Here is a 20736-nt window from a genome sequence, read left to right on the forward strand (position 1 = left end):
AGTAGATTCTCATGGCCATCTCAGCTACCGAACAGAGGGTTATGGACAAAATAGGTCAGGTGCAATCTGACATCTCTCTTATCCGCCATGATATGCAAAAAGTCCGGGAGCAGGTGGGGGAGGCCGAACACCGCATGTCTGATCTGGAAGATGTAACTAACCCCCTAAAAACAGCAGTGGCAGATCTCACCACACAAATGGCAGCTGTCAAATCCAAAATATCGGATATGGAGGGGCGATTACGCCGCAATAACGTGCGCTTTGTTGGTCTGCCAGAGAGGGCGGAGGGCTCCTCCCCCAAGAAATTCCTTGAGAGGTGGCTTCTGGAGACGTTTTCCCCTGACGACTTCAGCCGACAATTCACTGTGGAGAGGGCCCACCGTCTACCCACTGGAGCCCCGCCACCAGGAGCTCCCCCATGCACCTTTATTGCCCGCTTCCTTTACTACAAAGAAAGGGACGCTGTCCTCAGGCTGGCCCGTGAACGCAGCCCGCTTAAAATCGACAACCAGGTGGTGGCAGCATACCCGGACTTTGCAGCAGACATCCAGAAGACCCGGGCCCAGTTCCTGCAGGTTAAACGCAAGCTGCGTGACCGTCAAGTACAGTACTCCATGCTATTCCCGGCATGCCTTTGAGTGGTGGCAGATGGCAACACCCACTTCTTCAACTCACCTCAAGAGGTTGAGCAGTGGCTGGATCGGAGGCCGCGGTGACCGAACTGACATCCCTTCCGTGAGCATAATGGTTCTATTCCCCCACAAGTGGGGCATCTGACTAATCTGGTCAATATTATGTTCTATATTTTTGCTTGATTTCCTCAGGATAAATACCATTTAAAGGAGCTCGATCCATGTAAGGAAATAGCTATTTCTATAGGTGACCACTGGTCTCTATACCCCTTGGTTAACACCGTTAATAGTCTGGTTAGGAAAATTTAGTTTTAGCTGTTAACTGGGATCCAAAGTGTATCTAATGTTCGATAGGTATACCGGGAGGGATTGGGAGTTAGGGTTCTTTCTCTTGTTAATGTTTCTAATATGTTTTCCTTATTTCGTATTTCGTATTTCGTATTTCTAAATGCAATGATGTGTAAGTGGGCAATATACTCTGCATTTGTAAGATGTATGTACATTGACCGATGTGACCTATTAAGTGGTGCGGGGGACCGTGGTTTCTCTTCTACCGACTGCTGCTTGGGTGATGCTGGGTCGGACAGGGTCTCCTTTAAACGTAAATGTCCGCCACTCCTTATACTCCCCTACCTGCCCGGGATCTGTCTAACCACCCGCGGTCTCGGTGGCGATCTCCCCCCTCCTTTCTTGCCTGTCCCTTATCTATCCTATGTCTCCTCCGAGTGGTGTAGCGGGGCTCCGCATACTCGGCTGGAATGTTAGGGGTCTCAACGACCGGGTCAAACGCTCCCTTGTCCTAGCTGAGATAAAAAAAAACATGGAGCAGATGTAGCCTGTCTCTCAGAGACTCACTTGACGGGCACCAATACAATGTCACTCAAAAAGCCCTGGGTGGGACATATGTTTCACTCCACCTTCTCCAATAATGCCCGAGGGGTAACTATATTGATAAAAAAAACATCAACTTTCACCTCACCCACCATCAAATAGACCAATATGGACGTTATGTCTTCCTTAGGGCCAATGTTAATCACACAACTATGAATATTCTTGCGATATACATACCTCCCCCCTACAATAACGACATCCTTAAGAAAGCTGTGACGTTTATTGCCTCCTTCCCGTCGGCTCCTATAGTTTGCATCGGGGACTTCAATAATATCCTTGATAGATCTCTTGACAGATGGACGGATGGGGGGTGTCCCCCCTCCTCCCTTGCTCCCTTGCCCACCCCGTTTGCCAAACTAATAAATTAACTGGTCTTGATTGATGCTTGGAGACATAGGCACCCTAGCCAAAGGCAATTCTCCTGCTTCTCCCCAGGCCATCAATCCTTCTCTAGAATCGACCTCGCACTGGTATCCCCTGACTAGTTACCCAAAATCTTGATGGTGGAGTATCTCCAGAGAGGGATATCAGACCATTCCCCCCTGTCTATCACGCTGGATCTGATGCCCTCTCGAGGCGCCAGTACCTGGAGGTTTAACCCCTTCTGGCTTACCCTATTGGCGGACAGTGATGTGCTTCATGGGGAGTGGTCTGGTTTCCACGAGGACAATGCTTCATGCCAGGACCCAGTTATCAAACATGAAACATTTAAAACTGTTATCCGTGGCTCCCTCCTAAAGAGAATAGCCAATATTAAGAAAGCTGGCAGGGAAGAGGAGGTTGGGCTCGAGGGTGCGTGCTCACGAAGCGAGGGCGAGTACCTGAACTCTGGCCTCCCTGAGGAAAAATTAAAGTGGGATGTGGCACGTAAAATGTGGACCTACCATTTATTTGATAAATCTAAACGTAAGCTCCATTTCTCGGCCCATGCTAGGTACTCCCAGGCAGATGTGGGGGGTAGTTACATGGCATATCTCGCCCGGGTTGAGAGATCTTCCAGCTCCATACAAAAAATATGCGATCCGCAGGGAGTGGAATACTATACCATGCCGGAGATTGCACAAACCTTTCTGGCCTTCTACTCTTTGCTGTACTCGTCCCGTGCGACATATACCTTGCACCAGTTAGAACAGTACCTCTCAAGGGTTAATATACCTCCCCTGTCTCAACAATCTGTTGGCTTCCTGGAGGCAGACATCACCTCCTCCGAGATTGAGTCTGCTATTGCCTCTTTTCCCAATAAAAATGCCCCTGGTAAGGATTACTTTGTGCCTTATCTCCTCCAGTTATACGTGGATCTAAAAAGGGGGGGGGGGGGTGCCCTGCCCCCGTCCATGGCGGAGGCAATCATTGTTGTGATCCCTAAGCCTGGGAAGGATCCCTCCCTCCCTGACTCCTATCGTCCCATATCACTCCTCTCGACGGACGTGAAAATACTGGCTAAAATCCTGTCGACCAGACTTAGGGCCTTATTTTGGTTCACTCTTTCTGACAAAATCCTTCTTAGATGGACAAAACCATGTGCACTGCAGGGGGGCAGATGTAAAATGTGCAGAGATAATTAGATTTGGGTGAGTTATTTTGTTTCTGTGAAGGGAAAATACTGACTGCCTTATTTTTACACTGCAATATAGATCTCACTTTGAAGTAAAACCCCACCCAAATCTAATTATATCTGCACAAGTTACATCTGCCCCACCTGCAGTGCACATTGTTTTGCCCATCTAAGAAGGATTTTGTCAGAAAGAGTGAACTAAAATAAGGCCCTTAACGTGGTGGTCCCCTCAGTTATACATGAAGACCAATCTGGCTTTATGCCAGGCCGCTCCACTACTCGGAATCTCAGGAGACTCTTTTGTCACCTGCAGGGGAGCGTGGGGGCTGGGTCGGGGGCAGTGGTGGTGTCTCTGAATGCTGCCAAGGCCTTCGACTCAGTAGAATGGGACTACCTGTGGGAGGTTTTGCGCCGTTTTGCCTTCGGCCCCAACTTCATACAATGGGTCCGCCTGCTATATTCTTCCCCTGTGGCCCGCATTTCGGTCAATGGATTTGTGACTTCGGCATTTCCACTTGGTAGAGGCACCAGACAGGGCTGCCCACTATCACCTGCCCTCTTCGCCCTTGCCATCGAACCCATGGCCATTATGCTCCGTGACTCCCCAACTGTCCGAGGTATTCCCTTGGGTGGATGGGAGGACGTTGTCGCCCTTTATGCAGATGACACTCTTCTATTTATTAATGATGCCGAGACCTTGTTACAAATAGTGGAATCCTTTGGGACCTTCTCGGGCTTGCTTGTTAACTGGGGGAACCACAGCTTGGCACTATGAGGGTAAGTCCTACTATACATATATGCTGAGTGTTAGTCTGTGGGACTGTGTTTGGGGCGCAGGGCTCTTTGGGCTGCTGTTGCTGGGCTGCTCCATGGCATCATATCGTACACTTTCCATCACCCCTTTAGTTTGTTTAATATATATGTAGCACCCTCCACATTTATTATTACCTCTTACTTAGGAAAGAAAGACAGGAAAAGGATTGTCTTTTTTGCTGGCGCACTTTTAAAGAGAAAGAAGAAAATATACCTAAAATTTACCTTTTATTCATATATGTATAAAAGGTAAATTTTAGGTATATTTTCTTCTTTCTCTTTAAAAGTACACCAGCAAAAAAGACAATCCTTTTCCTGTCTTTCTTTCTTGTACCCACTTATTGTCTTTGGCAGCACCCCCAACTTTGGTTGTACCGTAATCTAACCCAGAAACTAATATTTGGGGACCAAAACAACGAACCTCTATATATCTGGTGCAGAAGCAATTCCAAAACCCCTTTTCCCCTTCTTAATACCTCTTACTTAGGTAAGTCTTATCACATATAATTTCCCCTATCCCTTTTACTTTCCCTTCAATTTCACACTAATGTGATGCCATGGGGTGGCTCTACTGGGCTGGCCTGGGGGGTCCCGTGCCCTGGACCTGTCTCAGAGTAGTGTTAGGGACTTGTCCTATTGAGGTAACCTGGACGCGGTGGACAAGCCCATAATAATGGCCATCATTATGCTAATAACCTCCAATGCAATATAGCAAAGATATTGAAAGGTTTAGCATTTATATTTAGTGTGCACCTGCAAACTCCTCCTCCTGCTAACTGGGGGAAATCCAGTATCCTTCCCCTCTCCGGTGGGATACCAGACAGGTTGCTGGCCGCTTCTCCTCTCCAGTGGGTCCTTAAGTTTAAATATTTGGGGGTCTGGGTCACTCCTAAAATCACCGATTTTGTACCCCTTAACATCAATGCGGTCACTAAGGAATCTAAAAATAAAATACATTAATGGAAGAAACTCCCCCTAATTGTTATGGGCCGAATCAACCTGATGAAAATGTCTATACTTCCCAAGTACCTCTACCTACTCCAACACTCCCTGATCTATATACCCAAACATGTATTCATGGCCATTAATACCCTCCTCTCCTCCTTCATCTGGGTGAATAGACCACCTAGGATTGCACTCAAGACCCTTACTAAGCCTAGGGTGGATGGGGGTTTGGGACTCCCGGACTTCCGACTCTACTACCTAGCAGCCCAACTAACGCACATATCAGACTGGATACTGGGTAGATCCGGCCCTACATTCGAGGGCTCCTACGCCGAGTGTGTTGGCTCCCGTCTCCCCCCCTTCAATTCCTTCTTTCCTCTCCCTTTAAGCCTCCCCTCTCCCCTCTCTTTAGACAGGCGCTACTCGTGTGGCGCCAGGCCCACAGGATTTGCGGTTGGGATGGGGTGGATGGGGAGACTCCTCTATGGTGCAACAGGGCGTACCCGGAGTTTAAACAACTCTCCTCTGATGGTTTTTGGTTGAGGGCAGGCTTTATATCAGTCTCCCAGCTGTTTCATCTGGGAGTGCTTAAAACATTCCAGCAACTCTCTGGGGAATTTCAAATACCTAATCGATCCTTTTACCGCTACTTGCAACTTAGACATGCGGCCCAAGCTCAGTTTAGGGACTCTTCCCAATCCACCTCTGACTCCCCGATTAAAACCCTCCTTCAAAACCTGGCCACTACGAAACAAGTCTCCACTATATATAAATGCATAGTCAGTCGAATCAATGCCAATAGCCTCGACCCCCTTAAAGCCAAGTGGGAGCTCAGCATCGGGGCATTGGATGGAGAGCAGTGGGCCGAGATCCTTGACTCTGTTAGACATGCCACCCCCTGTTTGAAATATCAGCAAGTTTCATTTTATGTATTACACAGGGCCTATCGCTCTCCAGTCTCCATGTTGCGAGCGGGTCTTAGACCTGATGACACCTGTCCCAGATGTGCTTCAGCCGGCGTGGACTTCTGGGACATGCTGTGGTCTTGCCCACCGATTCTGGCCTTCTGGGAGGCGATATGGTGCCGACATAACCACCACTGAACCATCTCTCCCCCCCTTTGATCCCAGGTATTGCATGTTTGCTCTAGGCCTTCAGGAGTCCCACTCGCCCCCAGTGTACAAATATGTCCTTTGTCTTACCGCCCTAGCTAAGGTCCTTATTGCCAGGAGGTGGTTCGATGTCACACACCCGAACATCTACAACTGGAGGGCCCTAGTCAATGAGGTCGTAGGGCACGAGAGATTTACCTACAGATCACGGGGCTCACTTACTCCCTATATAGCCAAATGGAGTAGATGGACCTCCTCTAGACTGGCCTTGTCCGCTGATCCCCAACAGGATTCACCTATTAACTAATCCCCACTCCTTACGGTCCCGCCGTCGACTCACCCTCTCTCTACCACGGTCTAAATTAAGCCATCCACTCATAACCTGGGAATGATATCCCCTATGATGTGAAGTGCTCCTATTACATTGCATCTTATTGTGATTTATACAAATTGTTCTTTTGCCCTGTTTCTCGTCTTCTCTTTCTTTTCTTTTCTTTTACCTTTCATATGTTAGGGGGGTGGGGTGATGGTACTCTATCTTATGGGTACCGGGTTAAGTTTATTAGGGAGAAAATGTAATACTTAATTGCGCCATATGCACTCTCTGTAGTGTCACTAAACCTCTCGGAGTAAGCAGTACCATCTGACACAGAAAACACTCAAACACGGACTTCTTTGGAAAGCTTATGCTTGTTTATTGTTAACTGCTTTATCATCCAATGCCTATTACAATTGTTTATGTTATATGTCAAAATGTACAGATGTGCATCTATTTTCATTCGTGTCAATAAAAATTACTCAATAAAAAAAAAAAAATAAGCAACGATATATGGTGTCAACTCAGTCTAACTGCGGGCCCAGAAACTGAAAGGGGCTAACTGTAGCAGTAAACTGTAAAATCATCATCTAATACAGAACCTCATTTAATATCCAATATTTGGGGATATAGATAAATAAAATTATCCCAATAAAAACACGACACAAAGACACAAAGGACATTGACAACTATACAAAAAAAATTCCATTTTTTTTTTAATTTCTAGTATATATGGATATTTCACTTATTGGACAGTTTTTAAATATTACCTATTAAAACATTAAGATTTTTAAATACATGTACATATTTTTCTCAATTTATCTTTGTGCACCCACAAAAATATATTATTTTCTGTCTTTTTCCTTGTTGCCCCATCCGTACTTGCTTTTGTTGGCACTTGCCAAGAGGAGGGGGGGTTCCGGGCAACCAGGACCCCCCCCCCCCTGCGTTTGCCTATTTCACCGTAATGCCCATTACAATAATGACACATCCCTTAATGGCATGCGGTCAATATGCCGGCGGTCAGAATCCTGGCGGACGAAATACTGACGCCTGAATCCCGACCGCCGCAATGCCGGCACTTTGTCCGGTACTTGTGTATTATCTGGGCGCCCGATTTTTGGATTGTATGCCTTAACTTAAGGCATACAATCAGATGCGATGGATCCAATTTTTTTGGAAAAATCGGGTCCATCGCATCGCATGCGACCAAATCGCACGCGATGTGATGCGATGCGATCGACCCAATTTTTCCATTGGATCCAATGTTAAATGGTCCCTGACACCCGATTTTACATTGGGTCCAATGTTAAATGCCCCCCAGACCCCATTTTTCATTTTATAAGCACCCTGATGGTTAATTATGTGAAATGCCCCAACATTGTTAACGCCACGCCGCGATCAACGCCAACCCGAAGCGTGGTGAGCGCCGGCGGAACGCATCATCCGACCTTTTCATACCCCCACTATCCACGTTCGCATGGAGTTGATATTATATAGTGTGGCAAGTGCATCGAGCCACTGAGCCCGAAGCCCGGCGAGCACAGCGAGCCCCGCGAGGGGACACAACATACGAGCCCAAAGCATGGCGAGCGCAGCGAGCCCCGCAAGGGGATGCCGATTACTTAACATGTATTCCGCGTCCCCTCACGGGGCTCGCTGCGCTCGCCACGCTTCGGGCTCGTATTCTATAACGTGGCGAGCGTGGCTGGTCACGCTCGCCACACTATATAAAATCAACTCCATGCAAACGTGGATAGTGGGGGTATGAAAAGGTCGGAGGATGCGTACCGCTGCCCCTCGCGGGCTCGCTGCGCTCGCCACGCTTCGGGTTGGTGTTGATCACGGCGTGGCATTAACATTGTTGGGGCATTTCACATAATTAACCATCAGGGTGCTTATACAATGAAAAATGGGGTCTGGGGACCATTTAACATTGGATCCAGTGAAAAAATTAGGTCGATCGCATCGCATGCGATGCGATTGACCCGATTTTTCCGACCCGATGAAAAATCGGGCTCCCGGATATTACACAAGTCCCCTTTGTCCCTCTATGGGTACCCACAACACCCATAGAGGGGCAATAAAATAGTGAGCACAGCGAGCCTGGAAGGGGGGGGGGGGTTGAACCACGGCCCCCCTTGTTGGCATTTCAGCAGTCAGGATTCCATCGGGATTCCGACCACCGGCATTTCATGCCGAATCCCCTTAATGCCCATTACACATAATGCCACACTCTGTAATGCCCACATAAGTGCCACTTACCTACATGCTCGTTGTCAGAGGTATATTGTTCAATGCCAGGAGACACATATTTGTTGCCATAGTCACAAATCTGGCCCTGTATGGGAGGTGTAGTGCCAAAAATCCGGGGAAAGCACATGTGGCTTACTAATACCATAAGGCAAGCCTTGCAAAGGGTGCGAGGCACTGTTGCTGCAGTGTTTAAAAGCCGACATCGCATCGGCACCCATTTGCTAGCTGCCTGTGGATGTATTGCAGGTAATAGCTATGACCTAATAGTGCTAGAGACAGGAAGCTAAAATAGGTCTTCTTACCACATACAGTATGCACGAGAGGGGTATACTAATTACCCGGGCCTGGGCTTGCTGGAGGGGCCCAGCGGAGGCCCTGGTCCGACCCCCTCCTTCCCTCCCAGGCAGAGCAGTAGCACACAAGTACAGCATGTGGTGTGCTTACAGCAGGCTCAGCATGAGCATCTCACTAACAGCATAAGAGCTCATGCTGAGCCTGCTGTCAGCACAGCACATGCTGTAGGTGTTACCTGCTGCTGCTGCTGAGGTGGTGGTGGTGGGGAGGGGGGGAGGTGGGCAGTAACTTTAGACTGTTGACTTTAGACTGCTTTTTCACCCATCGTAAACATTTTGGGGGTGTGGCCTAATCGTGGGCGGTGACTACGCCTCCCGCAATCAGGCCACGCTCCTAAAATTTTACTGGGGCCCGGCATACCTCTTGGCTGCCCTGTGCACGAAGCAACAGAATGTGATAGATTCATGGGCTTTGATGCAGTGGGCAATGCCATGTTCACATGGTGTTGTCCAATAGAGTATTCTATAAAAGGGTTGACAGTGTCTTGGTCGACAGTTAGTGGGGTATATTTATTAAAGTGATAGTTTTTAGAAGTGAGAAATGGTACCCATAAGTAGAATCTGATTGGTTGCAACATCTCTTCTAAAAATTCACACTTTAGGAAATGAATCCTAATAAGTCAACTCCAAATGGTTGACATGAACAAGGCTGATGTAGACAAAAAGTCAACACAAGCAAAAGGTCTATAAGGAAATGGTTGACACATGAAAAGGTCTAAAGAGTTTTTTTTTGGTGCCAATTTGTAGATTTTAGCTTGTGGACTCCAAATTAGTGTAACACTTTGCTTGCTATGCTTTGGGAGTCCATGTGAATTGATGGTAAAGTATGAAAAATTCCAAAAAACTCATGTCGACCTTTTGGTGTCGACCTACTGACTGATGGCTTTGACACGGTTGACCTATCGACCAGATATCCTTTAATAATTGTTGTTCATTGTAAGTTGCATGCACCATTGAAGGGTTTTATTCAAGTGAAAGAAAGGTGTTTGAAGCAGACCATCGGCTTGCAAGTGGTACAGTCACCCAAACATATATCCAAGCCTCTGATGTGGGACCTCTAGCATGTAAACACATTCACATTTGTAAACTTACAAACTAAACCTGAAATAAAGACTCAGAGACTTAGGTTTGGCAGAAATTGTTAGTTGATTTATTTAAAGCACTTTTAAGATAGATTAATGTATTAATAATTAATGAATTAATGGTGGCCCAGAAAGAAACAGCTAATTAACTAAGCTCCACCCTCACAATCTGCATACATACACAAGCCCACCCTAACAAGCTTTATCCGCTCGACCTACAGCATTGACTACCCACCCATCTGGGTGGGGTCGCTGTGCCCAAGCGGGTGATCCAGCGAAGGCCTAAGCCAATGAGAGGCGAGCGCACCAAAAAGCATATAAACATACGTAGCATCATCACTTGAATAAGAGCTAATTCTATTAACCTGCCGTTCTGTCCTGCAAAACACAATTAACACCCACCCAACCATCATACCACAAGGGAGGGAGGGAGGGCGGAAAAACCTTCAGGAAAGAGAGGAAGATTCCTCCCTTTCCTGCACTGATATCCCAGCTAACACTGCCTTTCCCTGAGTCCTTATTGGTCCCTCGAGTGACATGCTTTCCAAGGTTACACAGCCTTAGATGTTTAAGCCAATGAGAGGCGAGCGCACCGAAAAGCAAACATATATGTAGCATCATCACTTGAATAAGAACTAATTCTACTAACCTGCTGTCCTTTCCTGCCAAAGCGGGGACTCTGAGCCCAGAATCCCCACCTCGCCACCAACCTAAAGCAATTTAGCTACAACCAGAAACAGATCCTCCAGGAAAATACACAAGCCAGCCCTAACCAAATGCACTCCATCAGGCCAGAAGAGATGATGGCACCTAAACCTAATCCTAGCATGGGGGACAACCGCATCTCTGGCTGTCAGAACCCCCCGTGCCACAGCTGAATTAAGCTTCTTCTTAAGGAATAGGAATGCTTTAAGCTCACGTCAGGACATCCCCCATACACCTAGCCATCTGTTCAACCGGGAGAATTCACAAACCGGCCCGCCCCCTGAAGAGGCCAAACCGGCTGCCCAGTACACAAAGGAATGCCCAACTATCCACACCCTGAGCCTATCGCCCCCTACACCTATAAAGGAGAAAAATGTAAGAGGCGATTAGTATGGGAATTATGATTATAGAGCACGTAAACATGATAGGAAGATCTGCCAAAAAGAAAATTTTTGGTGCTTAAAGACATGCTCCAATACCAATTGGAGCTATACCAGGAACAAAAGGGGAAGAGACAAACAGGGGGAGGTCAAGGTAATGGAAGGGTTAAGGAAAACGGGGTGTACTCGGCTGGAAAAAAAGGGACTGGACCTGCTGAGGAATTCTTAATTGGAGACTATAGCCGAATAAGAGTGGTCAAATTCAGTCCGTCAGTTCAGGTAAAAACTCTGGACGCTGGCCCAACAGCTAAATCCCTGAGCAGGAAGGACAAAAGGAGGGGGGGGGGGTAACAAAGGATATCAAACAACCTCAATACACACACACAAGCATAAGAACCCTCAGGGCAGAAGGTGAGGCCTAATGTACTTTCTATAACTCGCAGAACGCCATCTCCCTAGTGACTTTATGTCAGCCGCAGGCCTTACTGCAGCCGCCACAGACGTGGCAGCCCCAATCCTGCTAGACAATGCTTCATCATCCAAGCGAACTAATACTTGGTTACAGGGGAGCCACTGTAATGCATGAGCCAAGAGCCTTCCAGACTATTGCATAGCTGTCGGTCACTGCAGGACACAAGGACACCCATCTGCCTTTGTCTATCTGATCCGTCTTGTATCACCGTATCCTAAACCACAGCACCCCGCAGTCCAGCCGAATATATGAATGCAGCAAGATTGCTGTGCGAGTCCTAGAAGGCGCAACTAGCTCAGACACCCTAAGGGCACAATGGAAGGCCATGGAAAAAGCCAGGTAGAACAAGAACCAAAGGCAGAGTCGGCATAAAGTTCTACCTGACCCAGCAGGGACAGGAAAAGGGAGGCAACTATGGGGCGATGGCAATCGGGGGAAACTGGAATTGTGTGCGTCCAACCTTTCATAGCCCTAGCTATCAGGAAACTCTTTCTGAAGTCTGGGTACCCCTTAATTCTGGAGAAAAAGGAAATACCCGCTAGGTAGCGCGCTGCCACTGCCCTGGATTTCCCAGCACTAAACAGCCCCCACAGAAAAGACAGTATAACCGTCTGTCCCTGCCTACCTGACTGCGTAGACCGGCCAGCAAAAGACTCCCACTCCGTCCAAGCCTGATGATACAGGCTAACCATAGCCGGGGCCACAGACAGCTCCGCTAACCCCTCCAGTCCGGCTTGATCACCTGCTAAACATAAGGGGGCAGGGAACCCCCACAACGTCAGCCCCCACTGGAAGCGTGAAAGCGCGTCCGCAACCTTGTTCTCTATGGCGGGAACATGCTGCGCCCTACAGAGGTTGTTAAAGCGCAAACATTGTAGCGTGGGCTGCCCCAACACACGCAAGACTAAGAGTGACTTGGCCTTCTGGTTATTAATTGCATTCACCACGCTAAAGTTATCGCACCAGAAGAGCAAATGCCTGTCAGCCAAGCGGGGCCCCCAAATCTATATTTCGACCATGATGGTGAAAAGCTCTAAGAGCAACAATTCCCTAGTAAGCCCATCACTCGCCCAACTCTCAGGCCAAAGAGCCGCACACCAGCTGCCAGCCAGGAAACAACCAAAACTAGTGGAGCCATCCGCGTCGGTAAAAAGCTGTAACCTAGCATTGTCGACTACAGGAGCCAGAAAGATCCTCACCCCATTAAAGTCCTCCACAAAGGAGGACCACACTGCTAAATCCCGCTTAAGCTCGGCATACAAGCGGACCAGGTGATGAGATCTGGCGATGCCCGCAGTGGCTCGTTCAACTTTGCATGCCGAATGATACCTATGGGCCACTTGTTCTGTCGTAAGTTTGAACTGCCCCAAGACCGACTGTGCCTAGTGCAGCGTAACCTTCCACACATCCCAGCACATGTCCAGGGGGAGAGAGCAAAGGCCCTGCACTGCATCAATCTGGATCCCCAGAAAGGACAGGCAGGTAACTGGCCCTTCCATTTTGTCTTCGGCGATCGGACGCCGAAATGCCTGAAGAGAAAACGGAAGCTGTTCAGGAGCCCAGTGCATCCTTCAGAATCGGCTGGGCCGACACACAGGAAGTCATCATGGTAGTGAGCGATTCCGCTCTCCTCGATGACCTCTCCACGCACCAGTGTAAGAAAGTGCTGAACTTCTCGAAATATGCGCAGGATACAGAACATCCCATCAGTAAGCATTTGTTGATGAAATATTCCTCACCTATTCGGAAGCCCATGAGACGGAATGCATCCAGGTGCAGCGGAAGAAGCCAAAAGACAGATTCCACATTGATCTTTGTCATGAGAGCCCCCGAACCAAACAACCGCACCATGGCTAATGCATCACTGAATGACTGATATGTCACCGAGCAACACTCCATGGTAATAGCGTCATTGACCGAGGACCCCGCAAGATAAGACAGATGCTGAATTAAGCGTAACTTCCCCAGAGCCTTCTTGGGAACAACCCCCACCGGTGAGATTACCAGATTTGCCAATGGGGCCTGCAAAAAAGGCCCGGCCATGCGCCCTAACTGTACCTCCTTATCCAATTTCACCCTCAACACAATGGGAAGGGTCCTGAAGGTTAAGAAAGGAACCCCCCACCCCCCGCCCGCCAGGGGCAAACGCAGGATTTTCAGAAGGGGGTTTCCAGAGTGGCGGAGCAAAGCACGGAGATGGAAACTTAGATGAGACAGTATATGCCGGGTCAGTTAAAGTATTATAGATAGACCAATTGTATATAAATAATAATTATATATATATATATATATATATATATATATATATAATATACAGGTAATCCGGCACTCAGGTCTGCTCAATGGGAGCTTGAAAATGCAGTGAGGACAACTGCTGCGGTGCCTTCGTAGGTAGGTCCTGGATGGGGGCCTCCAAACACAAGTACAAGAAACGAGGCGGCACTCAGGAGGCTGTAAATATGAAGTCCTTTACTCCAACAGTTTCGGGGCAGGTACCCCTTCGTCAGGGACAGACAGCATACAATACCTATTGTATAGTATTGTATGCTGTCTGTCCCTGACGAAGGGGTACCTGCCCCGAAACTGTTGGAGTAAAGGACTTCATATTTACAGCCTGCTGAGTGCCGCCTCGTTTCTTGTACATATATATATATATATATACAGATGGGTCAGGTCCCATCTTTGCAGGGGATGGCGCTGGCGTCGCCAGCCGCCATCCCCCGCCAGCGCCATGGCGATGGTGAGAAGGGGACGCGCGCGCACGAGAGGCGCGCGCGTCCCCTTCCGACGGCGCTTCCATCCGTTCCCCGGGTCCCCGCCGGCTTACCGGCGCTAACCCGGGGTCCCCGCCGCCTGCCCGCACCCCCCCCTAACCACCCCTAACCCCTGTCCGTCTCCCTGAGGCGGAGACGGACAGGGTTTCCGTCGCGCTAGCGACGGAGACTGAGATGCGCGTGCGAGTGACACCATCATGGTGTCCTCCTGCAGTAGGAGGTTTTCCAACATACTTCATGTTGCCCCATCGATGATTATGTGTACTTTGCTGACTCATGCTCCTTGATAAAGGTCCGCCTATATTGGACCGAAACGTCGGAGTATCATTGAGCACAATATATTGTACCAACTTATTGGATGACTAATAAATCAAAATACTTGGATTACAACAAGTTTATGACTTTACTTAGGAGAGTGCCTATTTTCTCCCCGGAGAAACCCTCGGATTATATATATATATATATATATATATATATATATATATATATGTATGTTTTTACCCAATAGTGGTATGGCGCCTAAATTCAGAATATAAATGTCCAAATACAGTTTATATGGCCCACCTCCAATGAAGCACAAAGATGATATCTTCCGATATTTGTTTATTAGTTACTTGTGTATTATCACGGCGCCCATCTCATCGCATCGAATTCCCCTAATTAAGGTATGCAATGGCATGCGATGGACCCGATTTCAGTCTTCTCTCGGGCTGAGTATACAATTCTTAAATCGCGTCGCATCGCATGCCATTACAATGGCATGCAATGCGATGCGACGTGATTTCCCATTGATTCCCATGTTAAATGGCACCCCCAGACCCATGTTAACGGCCCCCCACTAACAACGCCAACACAAATCGGTCACGCCGTTTTGTAGTCCATAGGGAACATACACATCAATTTATATATATATATATATATATAGAGAGAGAGAGAGAGAGAGAGAGAGCAAGACAAAACTGATAGCCAGCAACTTCAGATTTTTTGAAAAAATAACAAAACATTTTTTTAATTTTTAAAGTGCAGAGTGACAAAAAAATTCATAAGGAGGAGTCCAGTATAGGCATGATATACTTAGCAGTCACAAAGAGACATAAGGAACAGAAACCGGTCCTCCTCCACCAACGGCCATCGCACGACAGCTGTTTCGGTGCTAAAACAGCACCTTAGTCATGTGCCATAGGGAACATACACATCAATTTATATATATATATATATATATATATATATATATATATACAAACGAAGGTGCGGCACTCACGATCAGTCAAACAATAAACGATATGCTGCCACAGAGGTTCAATCAACGTTTCAAAACTTTATTGTTTTGTCATCAGGATAAAGATAACATGTAACACTGACCTTAATATAGCAGAGTATACACACCATGTGGAAAATGCTGTTTCCTGTGGGCGGGGCTGGGTACCCGCCCCTCAGTCCAGCCTGAATGACATCACTCACTAGGGACGCACTCAGATGACATCACCATCACCATAACAACATGAATACAAAACAAACACGCGGGGAATAATCCAGCACTGTAAAGAACAAGAGATATATAATCAATAAGCAGCATAAAATGAACAAAAAATGCACAGAACATGATGACCAAACATGTTTAACGAAATATTCCAAGAGGTAGCATTTCATTTAACCCCCGAGGGGACATCGTGTCTAACTGGTGAATCCACCAGGACTCTTTGCGCAACAGTGCTCTCGCACGGTCGCCTCCTCTTTTGGAAGCTGGAACACAATCTATGGCTCTATATTTGAGGCTGGACAGGGGATGTTTTTTAACAGCGAAATGCCTCGCAACCGGCTGATCGCTTTTCCCACTTGTCAGGGCACTGCGTATAGAGTGCCTGTGCATCGCCATGCGTTCTTTCAGTTTGCGTTCTTTTTTCCCCACGTAATACATACTGCAGGGGCAGGTGATAAGATACACAATGTGTGTAGAATTGCAGGTAAAGTGGTGTTTGATGACATATGTTTTACCCGAATATGGGTGATTAAAGGTGTCACCTGTCTGTAAAAACTGGCAGGTGACACATGGGCATCTGAAATTACCTGTGCGGATGTTGTCAAGCCAGTTACTACTGGTGGCATCAGGTTTAAAATGTATGTCAGTTTTGACCAGGAGTTGTTTGAGATTTTTGCCCTTGGTGTAACAGGGCATAACTCTCAATTTGTCAAAAGGAAGGCTTTTATCGCTGGCCAAAATAGGCCAGTTCTTTTTTACGGTAGACACAATCAGAGGTGCTGCGGTGTTGAAGCGGGTGACCATGGGAAGGATCCCCTCCATATTTTTATTATCTGCGGCTCTTTTTTCTAGGAGTAACTTCCTGTCAAGATCAAGAACCTTGTCTTGACACTTTTTCAACCTCTGCCTGTTATAACCCCTTTGTTCGAGTTTTTCACAAAACTCGCTGATTTGTGTCTTGCAGGTTTCATGGTTGCTGTTAATGCGCTTATAACGCAACATCTGCGAATAAGGCAGACTTTCTACAAGTTTTCTCGGATGGCAACTTTGGGGTTGCAACATGGTGTTGCGGTCCGTACTTTTGACAAAAACTTTGGTCTCCAATGTCTCAGTGTTATACGTGATATCTACATCCAGGAAATGTACCCTGGTGCAGTTTATATCAAACGTAAATTTTATAGGGCAGGAAGTATTATTGTGGCCATTAATGAGATCTGAGAGGGAAAGAGATGTACCCTTCCACAAAATAAACAGGTCATCAATAAAACGTTTAAACAAAAGACAATTGGATGAAAAAACGACATTTGAAAAAAATACATCTGTTTCAATGGAAAACATAAAAATGTTTGCGAAAGAAGGGGCTACTGAGGACCCCATAGAAACACCACATAGCTGCAAATAAAACACATCATTGTACAGAAAAAAATTGTTTTTCAATAAAAATTCCATGGCACCCACAATAAATTCAATTTTGGTCCCATCAAAGTCACTCTGTGCGACCAGGAACCTATGTAGGGCCGTGAGTCCCATCTCATGTGGTATGGCCGTATACAATCCCGTCACATCAATCGTTGCTAGGCAACCAATATCCTTGGATTTATAAAACGGTTCCAGGGACAGCAAAAAGTCAGTGGTATCCAAAATAAATGAGGGTTGCTTTTTGATGAGGGGTTGCAACCAATCATCAATTAGAGTTGCCAGCGGTTGTAGAAGAGACCCTTGCGCGGCCACAATGGGGCGCCCAGGTGGAGGGTCCAACCCCTTATGCACTTTGGGCAAAGTATAAAATATAGGCACCGTAGGGTGCACCGGTAACAAGATGTCTTTAATGTTATTAGTCAAAATGCCCTGTGTGACCCCCAGATCTAGAAGAGAAGCCAGTTGACTCCTACATACCTGGGTCGGATTGCTGGTCAGTCTTCGATAGGTGGCGATGTCTGACAGCTGGCGTTGGACTTCTTTGTCGTAATCTGCGATGTCTTGCAGCACGATTGCGCCGCCTTTGTCCGCCGGGCGGATTATTAAGGCATCGTTGGATCGAAGTCTCTGCAATGCTTCTCTTTCTTGTGCTGATAAGTTGGGGTGAATAGGGGGTAGATGCGGGATGGAATCCTCAGTTTGCTGTTGGATGATTTGGGCAAATGTCCTGATGGAGGGATTAGTGGTATAGGGCTCAAATGTCGATGGTGGTCGGTATTTCTTAATGGAATCCGGAATGATGTTAGGTGGGTCAGGGATATACCCGGGATTATTTTGAAAATGTTCTTTCAGTTTAATTTTCCGGAGGAGATCATGTTGTTCAATTCTCCATTGTAGGTCGTTGTAAGGGACAGTCGGGACATATGAAAGGCCATGATTTAGTAATTTGTACTCACTAGGAGAAAGTTCGTATGATGAGAGATTAAATATCAGGTTCTTGTCGACGGACGACCCATCCTTCTGCCGCCTCTCGTGTTGTTTTCCCCTCCGGGTGTAGCGACTCTTCCGCGTCCACCTCTTATCGGGGGTTGCCGGGGTCCTGGCCCTAAAGGGCCGGCATTGGCATTGCGTCTGTCATTGTCGCTATTAGAACTCTGTAGCTCCTGTGAGGAATCAGTCTCAAACTGGCTGTAGGTAGGTTTTCCACGTTGTCTGCGGCGGAAGAAGGGGCGTTTTGGTCCCTCACCGGGATTCCCGGACAGCCATTTGTAGACAGTGTGGCGTTCATAATCGCCTTGTACCTTAAACAATTTTTCTTGCTTGTACTGGATTAAGTCTCTTTTATATGAGGCAAGTTGGATTTTCAATCTGTCCAGCCAGTCTGTATCAAGGTCGGTCGACAACGTGGCCAGATGTTCATCCTCAAATTTAGTTATTTTTTCTTTAATGATTACCAATTCTTTAGAGGACTGTTCCACAACTAGGACCATTAGGTCCAACGAACAGCGGTTAAGGATGCCGACCCACCGCTTGCAAAACGATGGATCAAACCGGCCTATGGTGGCACAGTTCCTCACCCTGAAACCTCTAGGGATCATCTTTGCCTTAAAATAGTCACTTAGGGACACTGCATGCAGGTGGTAGTCCACCTCCTTCTTTTTGAGGCGCAAGAGGTCCCGGTATACAATGTCTGCCGACATGGTGCCCACTTCTTCGGCCATACCGGATTTCAAAATGATGGACCCGATTTCCACATCTGAAAACGTATATGTATTATCCCTGGGAAAGTCAAACAGGTCTGGTACTTCATCTTCTGCCATTTTAGTGCTAAAGGAAGCACACTAGCTTTATGGCTGGTCGACACGCTGTGTAGACACCTCCGTGCAATCACCAAAAACAGAGAATTAAAATGGAGATTTGGATTAACCTCCGGGATGGTAGCCTGTGGTGTGATAAATTCTGTCAAATCGAATGCTGGGTGCCAAATAGGACTGGTGAGTCACATGGGGCGCATGAGACTCCCAAACATAGGGAAGACGGTCCGGCACTCCCAGTAACAGTACCTCTCAGCGATCGGTGCCTTCACTGCAGGGACTTGCTGTGATATACAAACGAAGGTGCGGCACTCACGATCAGTCAAACAATAAACGATATGCTGCCACAGAGGTTCAATCAACGTTTCAAAACTTTATTGTTTTGTCATCAGGATAAAGATAACATGTAACACTGACCTTAATATAGCAGAGTATACACACCAACCAACGGCCATCGCACGACAGCTGTTTCGGTGCTAAAACAGCACCTTAGTCATGTGCCATAGGGAACATACACATCAATTTATATATATATATATATATATATATTAGTTTTGTTGTAGAACTACAAGTACAGTGGGCCCTTTAATGTCCTGCATGCTGGAACTTGTGGTTTTCCATGTCCCTGCATATAGGTGCATGCGCAGGTACCCAGAAACCCAGTCCTGGTATTCTTTATCCAGTCTGAGAGATTGTGTTCCAGCATAGCAGTCGGCTTTCCAGTGTTAAGGCTGCCATTAAGCCCAGAGTGCAGGTACAGGAAAACAGGGAATGAAGGGTCAGGCGTGAGCCCGCAGCTGGGACCGCCGGTCAGGACGGCCACAGCGAAACCTACGCTGACTCTGTTGAGAACCCCGGGCAGATGACAAATCCCTGCGGGAACTAGGCTTCACCTGTGGCCGCCGCGTCCGAAGGAGCGAGTTATGCCCGCTCCAACCCCGATGCAGCTAGGTCTATGTGAGGACACGGGATAGGGGATCGCCAGGGGTAACTCAAAAGGATAAACTGACTACAGGGCCTAACTGGGAATAACCCCTGTCTGCCGGCACCTGGCCAAACCCGGGAGCGCCACCCAGTCGCAAACACCTGGGACCAAAAAATGGGGAAGCACCACAACACTGAGGGACACCAAGGAACGAATCCCCAAAACACACACACTGAGGAGAGAATACAAAGACCCCTGCCTATGAAGAAGACTAAATGGAGGAAGGAGAACGAGAGAGAAAAAAGGGGAGCAGGGTACAGGCAATGGGAATGACTAAAGCCCACGGTGGGGCAAGTCCAGCATTCCTAAGGGAACTGCACAGGTGACAGTAAGAGATGGCACAAAAAACAGGAACTCGGCAGTCCCACAAGAAAAACACCAGGCTCCACTGGAGCACTTAAATGAGACTGTGAGCACCAACACCAGGCAGATAGGGATCCCAAAAGCTGGCTGGAGAAGGGGAGCCACAAACAGGACTGACCACAGAGACCAGGAACAGGTCCTAGGAGCTGAGGCAGCTGACAGTGCTCCTGGCCGGGAACACACTGGGAAGAACGCTATAACCGGCGTCTGTGCCCAGCAGACGCCGGCTACTTATTCAAATTGCGCGCCGCCATGATGACGTCAGGCGTGCGCTCGAGTTGCGGCCGGGCGGAAGTAGGGGACGTTGCCTAGCAATGCCCCGACGCTCTGCCTCAGAAGGAGGATTGGAACGCGGCTGACTCGCATCAGCAGCGCTGCTGCTGCATTCG

The sequence above is a fragment of the Crinia signifera genome, chromosome 1 (genome assembly GCF_055691185.1).
Source record: "Crinia signifera chromosome 1, ASM5569118v1, whole genome shotgun sequence".
In the NCBI taxonomy this organism is placed as follows: domain Eukaryota; kingdom Metazoa; phylum Chordata; class Amphibia; order Anura; family Myobatrachidae; genus Crinia; species Crinia signifera.